The sequence below is a fragment of the Ciconia boyciana genome, chromosome 4 (assembly GCF_034638445.1).
Source record: "Ciconia boyciana chromosome 4, ASM3463844v1, whole genome shotgun sequence".
In the NCBI taxonomy this organism is placed as follows: Eukaryota; Metazoa; Chordata; class Aves; order Ciconiiformes; family Ciconiidae; genus Ciconia; species Ciconia boyciana.
Genome location: NC_132937.1, coordinates 75,067,536 through 75,089,891, shown reverse-complemented (window position 1 = coordinate 75,089,891; position 22,356 = coordinate 75,067,536).

Below are 22,356 nucleotides of genomic sequence, written 5' to 3'. Positions count from 1 at the left end.
CCTGAGCTTCCACTACTGAAATCATTAATGGTAATGAAGTTGAAAATACTCTTCAATAGATCCCTGGGTATTAATATAGGGTATATCCCTATTAGGGATATACCAAAGAGGGACAAATACACCATATCTCTGCCAGATGCCGTTGTTGCCAGAGAAAAGGAGCTGTAGGTCTTCAGTGACTTTGTCTGATGGAAGAAGAGCTGAAGGGAGGTTAGCAGCAGGGTGGGGAAACTGTCCCTAAGGTCAAAATATGTCAACAGCTCTCTAATTCTTTACCAGAAATGCAGTCAACATTTTTCCAGAAAACAACAAAACTCTCCTGAGCCCTCAATTAAGATCAAATGTGATAATGTGTTTCCGGATGGCTCAAGTGAAAATTGTTGATCAGGGTCAACAGTTTAGTGGCTCTTTCCATACTGACACTGTGGTCCCCAAATACATAAATTGTGACTGGAACTGCTGGCTGGTAGTTAGAATATAGCTCATCATTCAGCACATTAATGGGTTATGTTGTGCTTGTATCTTCCAAATCAGGCATGTCCTTAAACACACTGTGAACCGTGGCACAGTGACTGTAGTTAGATGTAAGTATGAAACCCTGGTGCAGTGACTGTAGTTACATGTAAGTATGAAACCCTGGTGCAGTGACTGTAGTTACATGTAAGTATGAAACAATGTGCTAATCACAGCCATATAATAAATCAAAGTAAAACTTGATCTCAGGAAAATAAAATTTGATAGGTAAGGGCATGACATCACACCTCATAGAATTAGCACAATAGTATCATTTTGCTACTGGAAATGTCAACTGAATTGCTGTTCCCCTATTCCTTCCAAGCATTTATTGAGAGCTTAGTAACAGATGTTGGGAGAATAAACAGTGGGAGAGTAGCCAATGGGATCTTTTTTCCAGTTTCTTTTTAGCAAATGTTATTTAATGTATTTTTCACATATCTATGAAAAGCATTTTCTCTTTGTACTAAGTTCATCAGAGCCTTGTTTGCAACTGTGCTATAGAAAAGTTCATAAGATCTGGAGGGAGTGTGAGTATAGGCAATGGATCAGATTGCAAAGGAACAGACAAATCTACAGAATTAAAATCTAGCAAATTCAATAAAAACATTCACAACTCTGATTAAAAAAAAAAAGCAATACCAGTTAATATATTTCACAGAAGACCTCAGCTATGAGCATGTTGTCATTTCCTCACAAATATGCTACTTCTATATAAATTATTTTATGTACTCATCAACTGCAAGACAGAGACTCCCATCCATAACCAGAACTAAGCATATCGGTAAGAACTCTTAGTGAAGACCTTCAGTTTGTTTTAAAAAGTCATTACCAGAAAATTGACTAGTGTATTGGGTCTGCTTGGGTCTGCTTATTCACTCATGCTATCCATACCATTTTAAAATGATGTATTTGGAGTAAATCTGCAGCAAACAAAATACTTGGGTTATTATAAAGACAATGAACAATCACAGGAGAAAATAGATGAGCCTAAAAAAAGGCCTGAAATAATAAATCTTCTTTTAGCTAGAATTCATTGAATTAGGGGAGTTTGGAATAACCTTTACAAACTAATTAATGGGAACTGATGTATGGAAATAATTTTCTCATTTTCTTGACACTCTTAATTCAACTTACAGGGAAAGAAATGCAACTTTTAGCAGTCTCAGGATAATCTTGATTTCATATAAAGCCATGTCAGCCAGTAATGTGACACCAGACACAACAAAAAAATAGTTTCTCATATCAGAAACCCATCCTATCAATTTCTTATGAAAACAAATTTAGCAATAATAGCTGAAGCTGATTTAAAGTGTCATATAGAGAGTATATTGTGTTTAAGACAACTAAGAAAGCTAGTGAATGAAAGTTCCATTTCTTCATATTTTTTTTAATGAAGATGCCTGAAATGTCTAAAGATGACATCCCTTCCTTTCTTGCTTTAGTGATTCCATATAATGAAACAGAGAAGCAATACATTCTCTCTGATGTGAGTATGCTCTCTGCAGTGTCATTGATTTTTGTATACCTCTGTTAACTGCCTCCAGAGAGATTTTATGTTTTCCTCATTTTATGTTCTAACAGATGAGATCTGGTAAGAGAGAATTCAGATATTCAGGAAATTTCAAGAACATCTTCTATAATGTTTATCCCAACCCTCCATCAGTCAGAAGTACTTTTCAGCCTGGTGGTAGTGTTTCAGATTTGACATGTTGTCCAAGTTCTCAGGTATACTTTTCCAGTTTTTGTTTCCTTTAGTTGAAATTGAAGTAGATCATGATCAAATGCAGTGAAAATTATCTGCATTTCTAAACCCTGCTGGATTCAAATGTGGTTTTCTACTGATTAGGGCTCTATGGTATATGGATGTGTACCAAGACATGTAACTAGGAACTATTCTATTTGCAGAACTGAGGGTTGTAGAAAATATTCATTACCGCCATTATTATACTCTGAGGCATTGCCATTCTGGAAAACCCTTTAGGTTGGCTACATGCCTGCAGAGGGACTCAAGATCAGCTCAGAAACCTGGGTAGTTCACAGAAGAGAAGCTGGAAGAATCTGTAGTAGGAAATACTCTCCCTTCAACCTCCACAAGCCAAATAGCTTCTGTACACTTCATCAGTTATTTTACAGGCAAATGCTCTCCTCCATTGCATCCACACATACTAGAAAATGATGATTCAAGAAACATATTCATATCATAACGAGACAGGACTGAAAGGAAATTCCTGCTTGGTCATTACAGTCCTCACTTACGTTGCTCACATCGTCAGCAGTAGTTTCCTCCTACTCTTTTTCCACCTGTCCTTTCCCACCACACTCCTCACATCAGAATGATGTTCTGAGCCTTACTAGTAGGACAGAAAGAAAACTTTTCACTTTCAACTTTTTTTTTTTTTTTTTTTTTTTGCTAGCAAGGTATACTCGTTTCTTATTCAGCTAATGGGATTTTTTTTTTTACCCTTGGAATTTTTCCACTTTAAAATATTTACAAACAGTAAGCATTTGATCTCTTGTTATCTTGCTAACTAAACAAGTCAAACCTTTCTACTTGGTTCTTAGTATAAGAAAATTCTATTCCTCAGTCATCTTAATAACCATGGTTTTCTCCTTGTGTAACAACCTGATTTGAAAAAGAGTCCAATATCAAAAAGCACACATAAAATAAGAAAAAAAAAGATAATATCAAAATTACTTACATTTGAATATGCTATAGCCTTCTTAATGCACTTTTCAATTCAGATTTTCTGTTTTAAATGAAAATAATTTACATATTTGTGTTCCTAACAACACTCTTGTGGACACATAAAGGAAAAGCTTCCCTTTTTCAGGTGATGATATATTTATTTCTATATAATTTTCTTAATGGAAATGCACTGCAAAATGTACCCATGAGTATTTTTCTTTCTGTAGGCACTACATATGAACATTGAAACTCACGATTTGCACATTTACAAAGATCTGCAAGATTGATAAAGTAGAATTGCTTGGTGCTTACATATTTTCTGCTGGCCAGGTCAGAAGTTCTGGTATTGCAGTTCAGGACTGCAGGAAGTAATCATCAGACAGGTAGCTTTGTAAAAACACTGGAAGATATTAACATAAAATGTAAGATATTTTATTTTGTGTAGGAAAGTGGAAGCTCCATTCAATGACTTGGCACACTAAATGTCAGTTTGTTATCACTTTATCATGACAATCTGTAACGTGTGGCATGAAATCTGGTAATAAGTTCATTTTGCTCTAAAGAAAAATAAAGCTGCATTGAGATTTCACAGTAAAACTTATAGCAGCTCTGTAACTTGGCATTTACTGCACCTCCTTGCCTTGATTTAGCATTTCTACCCCATAATACTTTTTTTTCCCAAATACTTGCCTATCTCCCATTTTAAAACAATTTATATTAGTGGCTTCTTTTATTGCCTTTTGCAGTTCATTGCGCATATAATATTGTCACGGTTGCAACACTGTATTTAAAGTTCTGTCAGGATTTTTATGCTACAACTGTATTTTCTTGGATTTATACTTCAAAAATTATCCTTAGGGGAAGCAATGACAGTGCAAATTTTCAGGTAACAAAATACTCTTTTAAAAAAATCCTACTTTTTCATTTGTTATTTTTAATACTAGGAAGAATATTTAAAATAAATAACTAATTATGCATATATTTTACACTTTGTTTCTGTGAATAATTACTTGTTTAACCTCACCTTAGCTTTCTGATGCTTGTTCATACTAAATAGTAGACTTTCTTTATTTCCACTGATTTCACTGAATCTTCATGCGAAAGAAAAAGTATTCTAAGACAGTACCCTGCCCTTAGAATTAGTAATGAAAACAAATATAAAAAATAGGTCTCTTTAGAGTTTATAGGAATTAACATGTATAATTATACATTAAGTAGTATATGCTAATATTGCAAATGAAGAAAACCTAGAATTAAACAAGCAGTTTTTCCTAATAACTAAGCTGACTGTAGTACACAGTTGAAGGACTGAACAATAAACAGAGATGAACAAAAATCTGTGGATTATACAACACATTTCTAAGCTCATAAAAATGTCTCTGTACTTGAAAAACTAGGCTTCATTAATCAAAATAGAAAAGTCACTTAACCTAGGAAGAATGTGACCTATGCCTGAAAAATCTTTACCCCTTTGCTTTGTTAGCATTTTATATAGTGTCGGCAAAGTCAGTTAAGGTCTAATATTGAGATATACACATTGCAAGACAGAGTCTAGGATTACTTTAACAGTAAAAAAAAATGTTCTGTGATTATTTGATATAAAAATGGCATCATTTAAACATTAATGTTGTAAAACCAAAAAGAAAGAAATACCAAATATGTTTGCATTTTTTTTAAATTACAAATGTTAATATAAAAAACCAAGAAACAATACGTATGACAGAATTAGTTTAATTAGATTTCTTTATAGCTAAAAAAAAATCTAAGATGTCAATCGAAAGGTTTTATTTCCACACTTAATTCAAAGAACTGAATTGCAGGGTTCTCATCTGGACTACTGAATAGTCATTAGGAAGATACAGCTAGAAAACAAGGAAGAAAAGGTAGCAGTGTCACATCATTTGAAAACAATTTCAAAGGATTTTTCTCTTTCACAGTTTACTGCTTCTCTAAGTGAAACAAACTGTGCTTGTTTCACTTCACAAATACAAATAACAACTGAATAACATCATTGTTTATTTAGGGAGACACATATATGTCAATATTTGCAGAAGGAAACATCAAGAGATACATTTTCCACAAAGACACATAGTAAATATACTCATAAGTACATGATTAATTACAGGTTGTCTTCTGTTTTTAAAATAATTTATTATCAACATGAATTGAACTACTGTTGATACAGCTTTTCTTTCCACTTTCTCAAAAATGTTAAGACCTACACCTGCCTTTTTTCCTTTTTTTTTAGCTAAAGAATGAAAGTCTAATTTCTCTAAGTTTTGAATAAATGAGATCCTTGTGTGCTTGTTTCATTTTCTTTGCCTTGTGATTTTCCATTGTTCTTTCACCAATTATGCAAATTTTTTTTTTAACTCTGCCTCAGATTCTCTCATCGCAAATTAACTTCTGCAGACGTCCTTTGCCAAACCATTTTGTGTAGTACATCTTATGGCAAAACAATTTCCCATTTTAATTTAAAGTGAAAATAATTTTTCAAAATTATTTTCCATAGCACATCATGAAGTAGCTTATCTTTACTCCCATTTCCCCTTTACATTGGTCTCTTACAATTATATAAAAAAAAATTCCTCACTTTAGTAGTCTTTGTCTTCACTAGACTTCTGGATGATTATAAAGCAAAGAGGTGCTTTGTCTGACTAACAAATCTCCAGCTTCCAAAGTTACCCAGATATTTAGTTTTATTGATTTTAGGCATTACAAGTGGAACCAAATGAAGAATATGACCTCAAGACCACTGATCAAAACATTCTTAATGTCACCAATGCATATACTCTTCTTGGTTTTGGGATACATGCATTTCTAATGCTTATAGTTTATTGAGTTAAAACTGTAATAAGGTAAGTTTGCAAGACAGTACTAAGAGAAAGTTTGCAAGAAAATACTAAAGATGTAGACATTTGATAGTTTATGCATGGTTTTGGACCTCTTTTTTGTTTCTTCTTTTGTTTCTTCTTCTGCTTGCCAGATCTTTTATGAAGTAGCAGCATTTGTCTAGGAAGATGCATATGGTGTGAGCAACAGTGATAAGATAAATAAAAGTATAACTACACCCCGGCTATCTCTAAGAGGTTCTCACACTCTATGGTAGACTTTCAAAGAGCAGAAAGGGACCACTGGGCATTCTTTAGCAGTGAAGAGAACGAGAAGTCCCACCAGATCTATCTCAGAATCTCTTCTTCTGCACTCTGCGCTTTTCCCTACGCCGCCGCCTTCTTCCGTCAAGAGATTTCATGCCTCTGCAGCAGCAATGTGCACAGTACAGCTTGTACTACAAGCTATATTTAGTAGTCAGGAGAAAATACAGAAAAACTTGACATCCAAGTCTGAAGATGCAAGGAATATATTCTTATGTATAAATATCAGTTTAATATATAATTTATAATTACATATTAGATAAAATATAAAAATAACACACATTTTTACACACAGGTAGAGAGGACGCTGGTGTAATGTGTACTTATTGAAGAGAGAATTTTGGTAAGGAAGGGGGAAGTGGAAATAAAAAAACCCACAAATCTGTAGCTTTTTGTAGTAACAGAAGAGAAGGGCTGATGCAAAAAATTCAATAATCACAGCTCTAATTTCTATCAGTATGAATCCTTTAGATTTGCTTCAGAATCCTTTAGAGTTGTTGAAATTTAGAGTTGCTTCAAAGAGTGACAGCCAGTTGCATCAGTGAATGTTTTCTTTAATGTTCAAGGAACTTTATTTTCATCCTCCATATTCTTAAAGGGGTTAGAAACATGTAGACTACAATACCAAAAATAAAAAGGAATTTCATTGTACCTCCAATTCCTTGGAAGGAAGCACTTCAGGAAATTAGAGACAAAAGAAGGGGGGTTTTAATTTGTTTTTTGTTTGGGTGGTTTTGCTTTTGTTTTTCTGATTAAAATGTACAATTCCAGTTTTGATAACCCAAATGAGAACATATTCTTGCCCTGGACTGAGGTGGTAAAGCTGGGATCTAACTCAACGTGAACAGGATTTTATAGCTGTGCTAGATGAAGACAAGAACTGATTAAATTTTGTGTTTGTTTTGTTTGTCATTAATATGAACTGTTCAGGAACTTAGTATTATAGCCCTAAATACACTGAAATAGTTGTTACTCTGCTTGATGTGATTTTTCTTCCTATTTACTATCAATGATGAATGAACTGTATGTACAAAACCAGACATGCTTTAAAATAGGAAACATTTCCTAGAATGGTCTTCCATTAAGCTTACACTGATTTGTCTTTCATGAAGGTGTGTGAACAAATATTTTCTCACATTCCCTAATTTTAATCAGTAGTTCTGCATAAATACATTCCTGAAGCCTGTGACGGTACAGGTTTCTTGTGAAAGGCTTGGTTTCTAACTTCTTCGTACCTGTCTCATCACAGAGTGATGTGTAGTGATCTAGTTAACCCCCTTGTATGTGACTGTGATACCTTTTAGGGCTTTTTCTTGTAGCTGGAATGCCTGTGCATTTCTGTATGTATGTAGTGCTCCTTCTCCCTAGTTCCTGGCTGGTACCCCTTTCTCATCGCACTTCCACTGGTACACTACCCATTTGGTAGCCAGTTTTGAACAGTCTAGTGAACAACATCAGGGAAGCTCAGGGGCCAGAGTTCATGACTGCAGTCAGGCAGTTACTGGTCTTGAACTAGGAGTTCACTCATTCAGTGAAAAATTATGAAGCATTGGACTTCATGACACTGAAATCTTTGAATATGTTAATTTCAAAGTCACTCCATTAATCTTTCCATTTCAGCAGGCAAATAGTTATATGTGTCTATATGTGTCTAAGAACAGCAAATAATAACATGATTTTACCTCATCAATTTGGAAAGACAGCAATTAGGTGATAATATTTTGTTTTCAGTCTGTACATCATGAAACAGAAGCAAGGGAATTTGAGAGATATGGTAGTGCACCATGGACAATGGGTAAGAAGAAAGACCATAACTCCACCAACCAAAGAAAGCCATTCTAACTTTCTAGGGTTCAATTCCAGGGTCAAACTGAGCATTAAAAATGCTAATCTACCTAAGTGATAAATGTTCAACCTGGTCTACCAGTGCTCTTTCTATGATCCTTACTCTCCATGATCATTTAAGCTTTTTAAATTCATTTTTAAAATAGTCAAAAAGTTGCTTCTTGCCTTTAACAGTATCACTAACACTAAGATTACCACAGGCACTTCAGCTGACAGGTTCCAAGACAAAATTCTGCAACAAATTCATTCTGCTTCAGCTTAAGTTGACCTCAAAGGGGTTCTGCAAGTTATCCTGGGGCTGATTGTGGCATGAAATTTCTGAAATATGCCCTTGCCTGTTAAACTTAATTCATGTAACAGCTTTTTAAAAACCCCTATATTTCCTATGCTTTAAAGGCATATTTTGTCAGTAGATGAAGTTGAAATCACTTCCTTTAGCTGAATTTAAGGCCTGGAAAACATTCGAGCTGTACAAATAATATGATTTTCTTTTGGGGGGTTGTATTGCATTCACGTGGCAAGGTTTTGGTAGTGGAAGGGCTGCAGGTCTGGCTTCTGTGAGAAGCTGCTAGAAGCTTCACCTATGCCCAATGGAGCCAATGCCAGCTGGCTGCAAGATGCACACACCACTGGCCAAAGCTGAGCCAATCAGTGACAGTGGTAGCACGTCTGTGATAACGTACTTAAGAAGGGGAAAAGCTGCTGCACAACAGCAGCTGGAAGAGAGGAGTGAGAAACAACTCTGCAGACACCAAGGTCAGTGAAGAAGAAGGGTGAGGCACCGGAGCAGATATTCCCCTGCAGCCCATGGTGAAGACCACAGTGATGCAGATTGTCCCCCTGCAGCTGATGGAGATCAGATATCCTTCTGCAGCCTGTGGAGGACCCAATGCCAGAGAAGGTGGATGCACCCGAAGGAGGCTGTGACCCTGTGGAGACTCCATGCCGAGGCTCCTGGCAGGAACTCTGACCCCGTGAAGAGAGAAGCCCATGCTGGAGCAGTCTGTTCCTGAAGGACTGCACCCCATGGGAAGGACCCACGCTGGAGAAGTTTGTAGAGGACTATCTCCCCTGGGAGGGACCCCACGCTGGAGCAGGGGAAGAGTGTGAGGAGGAAAGAGAGGCAGAGACAATGTGTGATCAACTGACCGTAACCCTCATTCCCTGTTCCCCTGTGCTGCTCTGGGGGAGGAGGTGAGTAAATCAGGACTGAAGCAGCATCCTGACTGTTAATAGCAATGTACAAGACAATGAAAAATAATATTGTACTGATTGCTAAGAAACATTGTCTGAAAAGTATCCTGACAGAGACTCTTGGAGCATGTGCTCCAAACTGTGAGTTCTGATAATTTTGTCCATGCCAAATCTTGCTTTACATTTCAATCTTAAGATCAAAATGCCACCCTTCATCCTCCTTGCCAGCCAGGCTGCAGACATCAGCTTCATGAACTTCCTGTGTTGACTTATTTGGAGCAGTAACATTTACCAATGTCACTGACACATCATAGCAAGACTCTTAATGTGGCTCAGAACTGGGGGGGGAAAGGGGGGGAGAGTTCTCCACCCCCAAAAAAATTACTTTAAATAAGGTGTTTGGTGGCTATTGAAATTTTGTCAGATAAACTAAGAATAACAGAAAATTATTTTCTTGCATAAATGTTAGTAGATCACTTAACTTTTCATAAATCAATCTTCAAGTCTGATGCATCTGTTTTGACCTCTACTCCAAACCCACTAAGCTTACTTGGGGTCCCCTTTCAGATCTAAAGAAATGCTTTATGTTCTTGAAAGCATTCTCTTTCAACTGTATTAGCTGTTTTTACAAAAGGTATTCTGCCTTCTACGATCCTTTCCTTTTTTCTTTTCCTCCATGAAAGGAATGTTGGCTTACAAAACATTTCTCAGTAAAGGTCTGCAAAAGCTGAAAAGAAAGCAAGATGATTGGTATCCAAAGCCTGCAGCATGGAAACGGAATGAGTCTGATCTCAGAGACACTGATGTGTAGAAAAATATCTCAGTTTCATGAACAACAAGCTGAGAAAAACAGGATTTGGTTATTGACCTGTATAACAAAAGAGTAGAGAAAAAAGCAAATAGTTTACACTCCAAAACTTTTCTTAGCTGGAGGGAAATCGAAAATGATAATTGGTATTTTTCCCCAAACAGAAAAAAGTCATAGCAGAATAGTCAGCAGATTTTTAAAATGTCAAAACTACAAATGTATTTACTTAGTTTCATAATTAAAAGCAAAAGGATCTGGGACATGAAAGACAATTTATGATACATATGCAGCTTGTCTCAAGAAGCGGGAGTTAGAGAATTTTGCTGAAGCCAGGGTTACTTTGAAATAGATGACCTTGAGACAATCTGGAGAAAACAGGGAAATTAAGGTCTGCTTTCTTGAGGAGACTTTTTGGAAGGCTGCATTTGGCAAGAATGCTGATAAACATATAAATTTATGCCTTGTGTCAACTACATTCAACAACATTAAATTTTTGAAATTAGGTGTTAGAGAATCTTCTGACAAGAAGTACTGTAAGGACACAACAAATTGGAATGAAGTTTCTAATGTCAAGAGAAAATTACAACATGCAGAACTGAGAAAAAAAACAAGCGCTACACTAAAAATAAAATACGTTATTGGTCATTCAGTATATATTCAGTTGGGATTACACAAAGAGAACCAGATTTTTACTTCCATTGGTTTGAAATAAGGATTGGGTGCTGTCGTGGTTTAACCCCAGGTAGCAACTAAGAACCACACAGCCGCTCGCTCACTCTCCCTGGTGGGATGGGGGAGATAATCAGAAGAGTAAAAGTGAGAAAACTTGTGGGTTGAGATAAAGACAGTTTAGTAAGTAAAGCAAAAGTCGTGCATGCAAGCAAAGCAAACAAGGAATTCATTCACTACTTCCCATCGGCAGGCAGGTGTTCAGCCGTCTCAAGGAAAGCAGGGCTTCATCATGCGTAATGGTTACCTGGGAAGACAAACACCATCACTCCAAAAGTCCCCCCTTCCTTCTTCTTCCCCCAGCTTTATATGCTGAGCATGACATCATATGGTATGGGATATCCCTTCGGTCAGCTGGGGTCAGCTGTCCCGGCTGTGTCCCCTCCCAACTTCTTGTGCACCCCCAGCCTACTCGCTGGTGGGGGGGGTGGGGTGAGGAGCAGAAAATGCCTTGACTCTATGTAAAAGCACTGCTCAGCAATAACTAAAACATCTCTATATTATCAATGCTGTTTTCAGCACAAATGCAAAACATAGCCCCATAAGAGCTACTATGAAGAAAATTAAGTCTACCCCAGCCAAAACCAGAAGTAGTTAATCATCATATGATGGCCACAACAGAAGGAATACTCAGAGAACACAGTATACAGTAAATATGAACATTGATCGCTATTTTAGAAGTTGGTATATAACATTTCATAGTTTAGTGCCATAGGCATTACATGTAAACAAGAAGAATCCTACAACTGTCACGTTTGATTTTGCAAACCAAGACAGAACACATTACTGATAAAAATATCTGACTATTGCATCACTTTCCTCTTTCTCTTTATTAAATTAACATATTTATACATTTTTTAAACAAATACATTTATTTTGATAAACTGTTCATTTTGTAATTTAAGCTGCTGAATAATGCATTTTTTGGTAGCCAGCTTGTAATGTTTTCTTTTTGTCAAACATATTTTTCATGTTAATGAACTTCTGTCCTTTTCAAAATTTGTTTTCATTTAACCTGAAACATTTTGCTATTATCAAAATAGATATAATTTACCACTTGCAAAACTCTTTTAAATAAATACAAAGACACTTTTGTTTTAAATTTGTTTCACAACAGAAGTTTGAAGAGCGAAAAGATATTCTGACACCTTCAAAATCCATTTTCCCACTCTTCTAGTTGGAAATGTTCACTGAATTGGAACTCTTATCATTTCAATACTGTTTCCCAGCAATTTGTTTTGAAAATTCTGTTCTCCATCATAGATTATAATACTCACTTGTATAATACTCACTTCCTTAGCATAAGGCAAGTAAAAATCACTTAAGCTGTCTACATTTTATAGAATTGTACAAATTAATTCTTAGACAACTGAAATGATCAGTGTACCTAGTCACAAACAGACAATGAACTATGATTTTTGCTACATAATCCTTACCTTCTTTCTTTTGTGTTCTATTTTCTACAAACTTCTATTTCTGTATTGTTTCTTATACCAGTAAGTGTATTTTCAGTAAAGTCTGCCTCATGTCCCTAGGTTCTTTTTAGCAGATCATGGAATGAACCATTCTTCCTGCTATGGCAGAGCTTCCAGCTTCCTCTCTATGTTTTGTACTGTTACCACTGGTTTAGAGCCTTTATGGTTAATGTTTTATGCATTATATTTTAGCCATACCTTTTATCTCCTGTAACATTTTGGTACCTCCTGGTTTCATAATTATCTCTTGTTTATCATATGCATTTGCAAATTGCATGTGCTACTTCTAAAGTCAGAAAACATCGTATTAGATTAAACAATTTCCAAAGTTACAAGTCCATGTTCAGCACCCTTTTCCTGGTGAAGGCCTAACAAAAAAATGAAAGTAAATGCCACTTGTGGAGTCTGTGTATTTCTTGCTGGGAATACAACTATCTGTTTTGATAATGTCTTAATCATGCACCCTGGTTGCCGTGTAGAAAACAGATTACGTTTCCATGGTATGAGATAATACATTATGTGGAAAAGATACAATGATGGGCTCTATATCTTGTCACTCAGAAAAGATATTTGAGACTCACCATGGAGACTTCTCTGAAAAGCTCAACACAGTATGTGTCACTGGTAAAAAGACCAATAAGATGAGGAATTTTCAGGATACATAGAGAGGAAAATACATTATCTGTTATTATATTAGTGTGAAATCTGTGCTACACTAGAATTATCATTAGAAAAATCAAAGATAAGGAGTAATTTTCATAGAAAAAGAGGCTGTATTTTAGAGTGTAACTCTTCAGCTTGAAAAAGAGATCCTGAGGTATGTTGTAAGCACTAGGGGTCTGTAAAGTCATAAAGAGTATAAATTTGGGGGGCGAGAAGAATCACATTCACTGTTTCATAAAACACAGGCAAGCTACTTAAGTTGTGAGGAACTAGCAGTGTGCTGGTTTCCTTTTATGTCATTCAAATTGACCTACAAGGCTTATTGTGGCTGAAGCTAAGAGTTTTAAACAACATGAAATACATTTTTCAATCATGGCTACAAACAAATTGTGCACAATGCCATAGGGGCCAAATCGTGATGGGGTTTCCAAGTGCAATTATGCAGATTCAGAGACAACCATGTGGAGTAACGATAATTAAACATGAGACCTATCAGCAACCTGCCACTCAAAAAGTCCCTATGTCACTGCTAGCTGGAAACTGATAGGTTCCCTGACTTACCAAGAAGGTTCTGCTAGCTGCTATCAAAGATAACCTCCTGAAGTAGAGGCACCTTCATCCAGGCTGAAGATTCTCATGAAAACAGAATACTTTCCTAACAGATAAAGTCCAGCAGTAAGGTATTAAGCCAATGATTGCAAAATGTTATAGATATACAATAGAACAGAGGAAAGAAAAAGGACAATATCACACTCATGCTAATTTTAGTACGTCGGTTAAGAACTCTTTGGATTGTATTTTTTTCAGAATGAACACAAAATAAATGGAATATTTCATGTTTTTCTTCATGATTAGATAAGGAGCAAAAGGAACAGTAAAAAAAAAAGAAAAAAACACTTGCTTAAAGGAGAGATATAGTAAAAACATCAGTCATAGCATTGACGTAGTCTGTACACTACCATACTACTGAGTTATGTACTTCCTAGGGTTATTGTATGTGTGTTTTCATTGTCTCATTGATAAGATTGATTTTTTCCTATTCCTCATCATAGAGTCAGAGATTTCTCTCCTGAAAGGAAAAAAACCTGATCATTTGCATGATCAGTCTCTACATAATACAGAGCAGACAAGAGCTTTCACTTTTTTGTATCAAGTCTGTGACTGTTGTTTCTGCTGTAGTCATTACTCTAGAAAGAAGGAGAATTTTTACCTAATTACATGCCTCAAAATACTATGTTGCTAAATCCATTTTATTTATTATTTCAGTTTTGCTGAAACCTGTGTGTCACTTCACATTATGTGTTTTGCAAAGCACTTCATTACTGGTCTGTGAAAATGATTGTGCCTGTCAGTTTACCACCCAGATCCAGCAGCATCTACAGTGGCTGTGCTCAGCAAAGCTTGCTTCTAATTTATATTTGTGACAGATTTGGGTTACGTACAATGTCTGTCTTCTTAGACTCTGTATTACATGTCATATGGTTTTGTCAAAACCAAGACAGTTTTAATTGCAGATGCCAGCATATAGCATGCAAAGCTACAAACACTAGATTCCATCCTCTGTTTTGTGAAGCCACCAGGAATTTAAATTGTGACTTATTCAGTGGGAATCTGATTTTGTCTTGGAAGAAAATATACTCATTGAGATCTCTGAAAAGCTCAGATCACCGCATTCTTAGGTCAGCAAATGATTCTTCTGAAATAATAATTTTCTCCTCTGTTGCATACATACATTGCATCAGGCATCTGAAGAATATCTTTTTAAGAAAACTTGATTCAAAAATCTGAAAAGCATTTTTAGCCCCAGATAGCAGTATGGGTATCATCATATTCAAGAACTGTGAAGGCAGAGTCTGTCCATCTCTAGACATCAGTAACTACAAACTGAGAGAAATGTGGGGATGTTGTATTTTATCTTTATGTCCTTTTTAAAGTGCTACATCAGAGAAGCAAGACTTAAGGCAATCGTGAACTAGACACCACTCTCTTCTTTCCCTGAAGGCTCTTTTGCATTCTCATCTCGTCAGAGGGACTGAGGGTCTTATGCACTTAAGAAGTATCATGAATGATGTTTAAGTCACTCAAGATAAGAACTGAAAAGAAACACAGATTCTAGCTGCCAACACATTCAAAATAAAATTTCAGCATTTTGTTTTGTAGAACTGAATGGAATACTGGTCAAAAGTTTACTTTAAGTGTTTGGAGCTGATGAGATTTGACCTTGAACATTTTGTCTCCCTATATTTCCATTTTCCACCTATTTCATGAATCAATTACACAGATATCCACGATGGTTTGTTGTGTTTTATCACAACGTAGACTAAATTAGAACACATGTTAGCGTTCCATAATTAATCTTTGCGAAAACCAAAAGCAACAAACAAAACAACCTCACAACCAAACAAAACAACAAAACAAAGAAAAAACACCCCAGAACATGCTTATTTGTATGTTCCGAAAAGAAATCATATTTTAATGATAAGGTTTCATTAAGACAGCAGGTGTAAATCCCAATTGCTTCTCTGCAGGTGCCTCTGTTTTATCTGTGATTAGGATCTTTTTAACCCAGTTGTTTAACTGTGCTTTTTCTTTAAGTTTGAGTTTGAACAGTGGTTTAGCCTGGGTAACAAGGGGTTATCATAATTACTTGCAAGTCAGAATCATGTACCATAAGTGCAGTAGGAGTATGCAGAACAACACTTTTTATGTTTACATTTCCCAGTATTGTACTAATCATTTTAATCTCCTAGAGACAAGGCCCAGGAAAGAAAATATTCACTTCATTCATTCCATTGATATACCTAAATGTACAAGTGTTTTTCTGAGATATGATCGAGATTTTAATATATAGTAGTATCTGATAATTTAAGTACTTCCACACATTTATAGTCTCTCCATTTCCTTTTTAATTGTGCACTTAAAAAAAAAAACAACAGGATTTTTCTGTACTCTTACAGTACACCAAAAGTGCTAGTCAATGATGAGAACACTGAATGGGATATTGATTCAATTGTCAGAGTAGGAAATTAATCCTTCAGCCCTCTCTACATTTTCTCTGATTAAGACACAAATTTTTTTAACAGAAGTGAAGCACCAGTTTAAGTCATCCCAGCAGATAAATTAAGCAAAAATTCCTAAAATAATTGTAATTTTTTTCCATCTCTGCTAAAATTTCTGAAAGAACTTTGTAACTACTATAATAAGCATTTAACAAACAGCTTAGCATTGTATTTAATGACTGCTTTATTAACTCCCTCTGCCTGGATTCATTGCCAGTTGTGACTACTGCTATACTGCTAAGGTAAACAAAGCCGGTTGTGATGGTGTGCTTCCCCTGCCCCTGACCTTTATCTCCTGCAACCCTGCTCAGGTGATAACCACCAGTGGTGGTCGTAATGGATGCATCTGGTCATGATGGTTGCATCCGGGTCAAAGTGGATTCAAGAGATGGAAAACAACACCATAGCCAAGGGCTATTGTGCAATGCACCCACCAAAGAAACTAAAATCCATGGTCGGCATGCAAATATGGCTATGAGTCAATCATTTTAGCCCCATAAATAGTGAGCAGCCCAAGAGCCCTTTGAGCTCTCCTGCATGGCAGGGGGCTGCCCGCCAGGATCTCCCCTTGAGCAGGGACACCTCTCAAGGTTACTCCTCGAGGTTGAGAGATTCCTTGCTGCAACAGGTCCTCGGTAAGTGACTAATAGCATGCTAAACCTTGAAATCATAGCTAAGTGATTTAAAGGATTGATTGCGCACATATAATCCTTTAGACATAAAGCGTTGACCAAGTCTGGGACTAGGATTGGATCAAGCTGCACCTGAACTCCTCTCTGAGAAGGAGTTTAGAAAGCAAGGGGATCCTTTTCCGAACCTCATGACTCAACAGAAGGGTCTCCCTGACAGTTTTGTCTGACCCTGTCCTCTATGCAGTAAATAATCAAGTGTGCCTTGCCATCGAATCTTGTTAAATCACTGTCGCATTGAACTTTGTTAACTCCCTGTTCTATATCAATAAACTATATTTTTACTTCTCTCTTACAAGTGAAGTGCACTCTCACTCCATCTGCGACACGGGTGCATGGCATGACAAGGACTTAGGCAATTCCCAAAGTTGGTTGGATTTTTAACATGGTTCCTGGAATGATATGAGTCCGTGCCAATGAGCACTCACCCAGGAATATCTCAGGAATTATTAAGAATTAAGAAATGTTCCTGACATTCAATTTGGATGTGAGTACCCTTTTTGGAAGATTTATGGATGCAACCCATGGTTTGCCAGCTTGCCTCAAAGCCAGAAAATTTACCATTGCACATTTTAGTTGCTGATATTTACATAATCAACCAAATTGGAAATAGATCAATGAGTCCTCATAATTACTCTGTTTTTTTTGTATAAGACCTAGAAATGACTGCTTTCTATTTCAAACATTTTAAGACATACACCCAGCTTGGTACATGGGATGGTAACTCATGGGTTCTTCACAGGACTGTAGCCATAAAGGCTTTTTTCTCTTTAGGTTTTATGCACAGGAAGATAATGGCTAGAGCCAGACAACGTCTCTTATGTAGAATAGTACAGATAAGGTAGATATGAGGCAGCAGAAGAGAGCTGTGCCTTACACCTAGTGCATTTTGGGGTGCAATGGAGGCAACATACAGATACTGAATGTCCACTAGTGCAGCAAGGACATAGTCTCACTGGAGATCTTTTTAAACAGCCTGAAAGAAAAATATAAAAATAGCTATCAAGTGCAATAACTGTCATTGTCATTACTACAGTTTCTGAAAAATATTTTGAGGACTCCAAGGCTACAGCATAAATATGTATTTTAAAATGAGGCAATCCATTCAGTGTTTCATAGAAGAGGCTGTTTTCACGTCCCGAATCTGCACATGTGCATGAGCAATTACACTGCAGCTAATTGTGAACACATTTTGGCTGGGAGTATGAGGTATTTTTTTACCCTGATTTAGGAAAAAACAACAATCTAAAAAAAACCCCTTTCCTCCATGATATTCTAATTTGGTAAAACAAAGTTAGTTTTAAAAGAAGTATTTATACTTTAAAGTACCAACAATTATGAATACAAATTACTAGAATATATTCTGTCTCAAACTGGCATCTTTATGCAATGTTTTGATTAAATTGAAAGAATTTTTATTTTTTCTGATCCGACAATCCAAATGTGCACAAGAGAGATAAGCCATGATGAGTGTTCTATAACTACATTTAATAGACAGGAGAGGAGTGTGCAAGAAAGAATAGTTTATTTTATATCCTGCAAACTGAAGGTTGAAGTTCATCCCTTGACATAGTGCCACTGAGGTCAGTGGCAGTACACCCAGGTTAGATATAGCTTTTAATGTCTTAGTTTGAATATTTATTAGCCCACTCCTTTTCCATAGTTGGTTATGCAATCATTGACTGAGATTGCACTAATTAAGGCTCACAAAAAGCCATTATGTGTAATGGAGTGGGTCAACCTAACCAATGAATGCATTGTGAAATTGATTATGAAGAACCTGGTAGCCCACAAACATTTTACACAGTTGCCTGGATTGGGTAATAAACTACCATAAAGAGACAAGAATCCCAGAGTATAGTTGAACAGCATGGTCTATTGGCCCCAGGAGGCAGAGAGAAGGTAGAGATTCCCAAGTGTGACTTCTACCTGTTGGTTCTCAGATCTGTCACCAGCTGCCACTGGGTATCTATCACTTGGTGCTGGGCCTTGGAGCTGGGAATGACTGAGGGTTTGGACTGCGTTGACAGAAACAGTACTGGGGAAAAGCTTTCTGTCTCAGAGTGACAGGGTGTCTGTGACCTTCTTGCTACAGCACTCTGCAATAGAGGGGCAAGCTGCTTTCATCAGAGAAAGTGCAAGTCCCCCCCTTCTTAGGTGCTTTGTTTATTGGACACTTTCTGAAATATGGTTAGGATAACTCTTTCTCACAGTTACAATATTTTAAAAAGCACAAATTTTAGACTAACAGTATCATTAGAATAACCTGTAGCCCATTAGGCTCTGATAAAAACTTAAAACTCTGTCAGCTGGAGCTGGTATTCTTTCTATAGCAGGATATCTTCTTTCTCAACATAGATGCTAGTTGTAAACTAGTGTGCAGAAAATTTCAATCCAGGAAGAGGGATGTTGGAGGGAGCTTTATACATAGTAACACCTTCATCAATTTGCTACTTCAGGTACTAACAGAAGTAAGGATACAGTGCAACGAGCTTTTACTACTAGTCAGAGTAGGCATATTGACCCATGACAAATCTCCGCCAAGTGCATTTTTCTTGCTATTATGCCTCAAGTGCCTAACTGAAATTGTGAGAGACTGAAAGAGTTAATGTCTCAAACATTGTGGCAAGGGGAGGCATGGTTTGCATGGCAACAGCGGGGGTCAGCTAGCACGGGAGAAGAGAAAGCAGAGAGCGGGACATGGAGAGCATGTCAGAGGATGCGCAGTTCCGGGTTCCGACAGACCTTATCGTCTATGGCCAGAGATCACACCAGAGTTTATCTGAGGAATATGAGTTTATCAGAGTTTATCTATGGCCAGAGTTTATCTGAGGAAGGGGCTTGCGACCACCCGTGAGACCCCTCGTGACCACCCCCTCCCCAGCGCCTGCGCAGAAGATTGAGAACTTTCTAGAACAAGAACCATGTAAGTCCTCAAGGGGTGTAAATGGAGGCGGGGACTAGAGTATAAAGGACAGACCCCCAGGGAACCAGATGCGCGCCCATCACCAAAGGAGTGCAACGCCTGTCATCGTCATTGTGGGATCCAAGGCTGGTGATAACTTTCCTTTCTCTATCCTCCCCTCTTCTCCTTTCCTTTTCTTGCCTCTCTCTTCCTCCACTTTTCCACCATATATTCAGGTATATGAATTTTGTATAAATTGTGACAGGTTGCGAGGAAAATAGCTCCATATTGGTAATTGCCTCTGTTTGTTCGTTGGGCTTGCCAGTTCGTTAAGTTTGTCCGTTTATTAAATTCACCAGTTAATAAAGTTGCTGGCCAGACTGTTCCTCTGAGTCATCGCCATGACTCTACTGGCCCCACGGCTCTGCTGAGCAGAGATCAGACTTGGTCAGTACACAAACCCTTGGGGAATCAAAAAGATTTACCCACCTCGCAACCCACCATATGGGATGGGACAGAAATGTGCAACAATCACTGTCAGGTTTTGGTTCCAAAGCCTAAAGATGCAACTCACTTTAAGAAACAAATGTACAAATACAGTTGCCATTTATTATTTTTTTCAGAGACTTCATAACCCAAATAACTTAAGGGAAAAAACAATTAAATTGTTAAATTTATTCCAGAACAGAAGATGTATCTTAATATTTTTGTTACATTTCCAGCACCAAATTTTCTAAATGGCAGTCTGCTTGTACTGAGCTTTTCATATAAACCAGTCAAATGGGGTACACACATGCACAAACAAGTTGCTTAACTTGCAACTTAGGTGGTAAATAGTTCCACACATGCCAGAATATCTACAGATATTGTGGAACTATGGCAATCCAAATTCGATGTTGCCAGTGACACCCAGCTTCACCTGCATTTGACTGGAAATAAATCCCTAGAATTAGCAACCAGACAATGGCTATCCAAGTTACTGAATGCAATTAAATGCATGACTGTAAATCGAGGTAGTTCTCAGGATCAGGAGCATACATAGGAAGCCATTGGATCCCATCACGTTATATTACATGGGCAAGTGATAGTCCTGCTCCATTCATCACTAAAGAAACTTCAAGTTCTTTCTCAAGATAGTACTAAACATAATACTTGAAATGACATGTGAAACTAATCTTAATCATTCACAAAAAGCTCAGTTAGGATCAACGTTATCTGATTATTCTTATTTCTTATTGGTTGTCTGAAATATAAAATCACTTGATATAAGCTTTTTTCTTTTTATAAAACTCCAAATATATAACAATAAATAAAAAATTTTGGTTTGAAAGAAATCATGTATGCAAATGTGGGCATGGGTACTTGTTCTTTGAATGAAGTTACTTTGTCAAAAAAAATGGAAACTTCTTAAGTACTTTTTCATTAACATACAATATAATTGCAGATTAGTAAATGTAAAACCAGCAATTTAATCACATTTTACTCTTGATAACAAGGTCTTATCTAATGTTGGCTTTCTGGATATAATTGAAAGGCTTTCATTAACATTTAAGCTCATTGAATTTTGATCTTCTCTTTTCTCATAGTTTCGCCATGTCTGCTGCAGGTATTATTCTGCTGACAGTTTGAAACAGGCAGATCTTCAAAAAACTTTTTAAATCCTATGTGGTTCCTATGAGGTATTCAATGACATGATGAGACAAAAAGCTCCCTGATCTCAGATCCAGGCCAAATGTGAACATGTACGCAGAAAACTTCATAATTCAGCCAAGAACCAGCAGTTCTTTCTGAACAGAACAAAAGACACAGCTTTCCCACACAGGCACTGCAATATTTCAGATTCTGCACTTCTAATTTTGGGTGTGCAGCTCTTCAGAAGAAAAAGTTACCAACATATTTTAACACAATTGTAAAACAAAGTATTTTTTCCTTCCTCTTGTTCAGATAACCAGTTGAACTATTTTTGGCTGATATTTTCCATAAATAAGTGGCCTTAGGCAGTAACTCAGTGTAGAAACTGCTTTCCTAAGTTATTAAGTTTTGTACATTTGCAAAATCTCAAGAAAATCTGGAAATGGTACTAGACCCTCTACAATACTGTAATGTATTTTCAGAGTTTTGTGCTCAGCAGAATTTACTGTATCATATGTAATCAAACCCTTACTGATCTTAATTCTCCAAGCATAACCTAACTTCTGTTGTCTCTTGAATTCTGTATGCTCAAACTTATATGTTGCTTCTGGCTTTCTTCTTGCTCAATGACAAATCGGCCAAATATTCTTCAATTTCGTTTATGAATTTTAAGTGAAATTAATACTCAAGCATTTGTGAAGCAGAATATGTGATTGAAAAGTAATATTAATATAAAGCTCTACTTTGCAAGGGCTAGGAGGTTATATGGCAAATTAATAAGCTTCTCTATGGAATACCAAAGAATGGAAAGTGCTTTAATCCCACAGAAAAGATGAAAACTCTCTCTGATAAGGCAACAGATCACTAATCAGGCTATTCCTACTATATGGACAAACAAGCATCACTGCAAAATCTCCAGTAGCTCAAAATTCACTAAGAAGTCAAGCTATACATTTGCACAAGGGTTAGAAGGAAACTGGACTGCAAAGACAAAACCCTA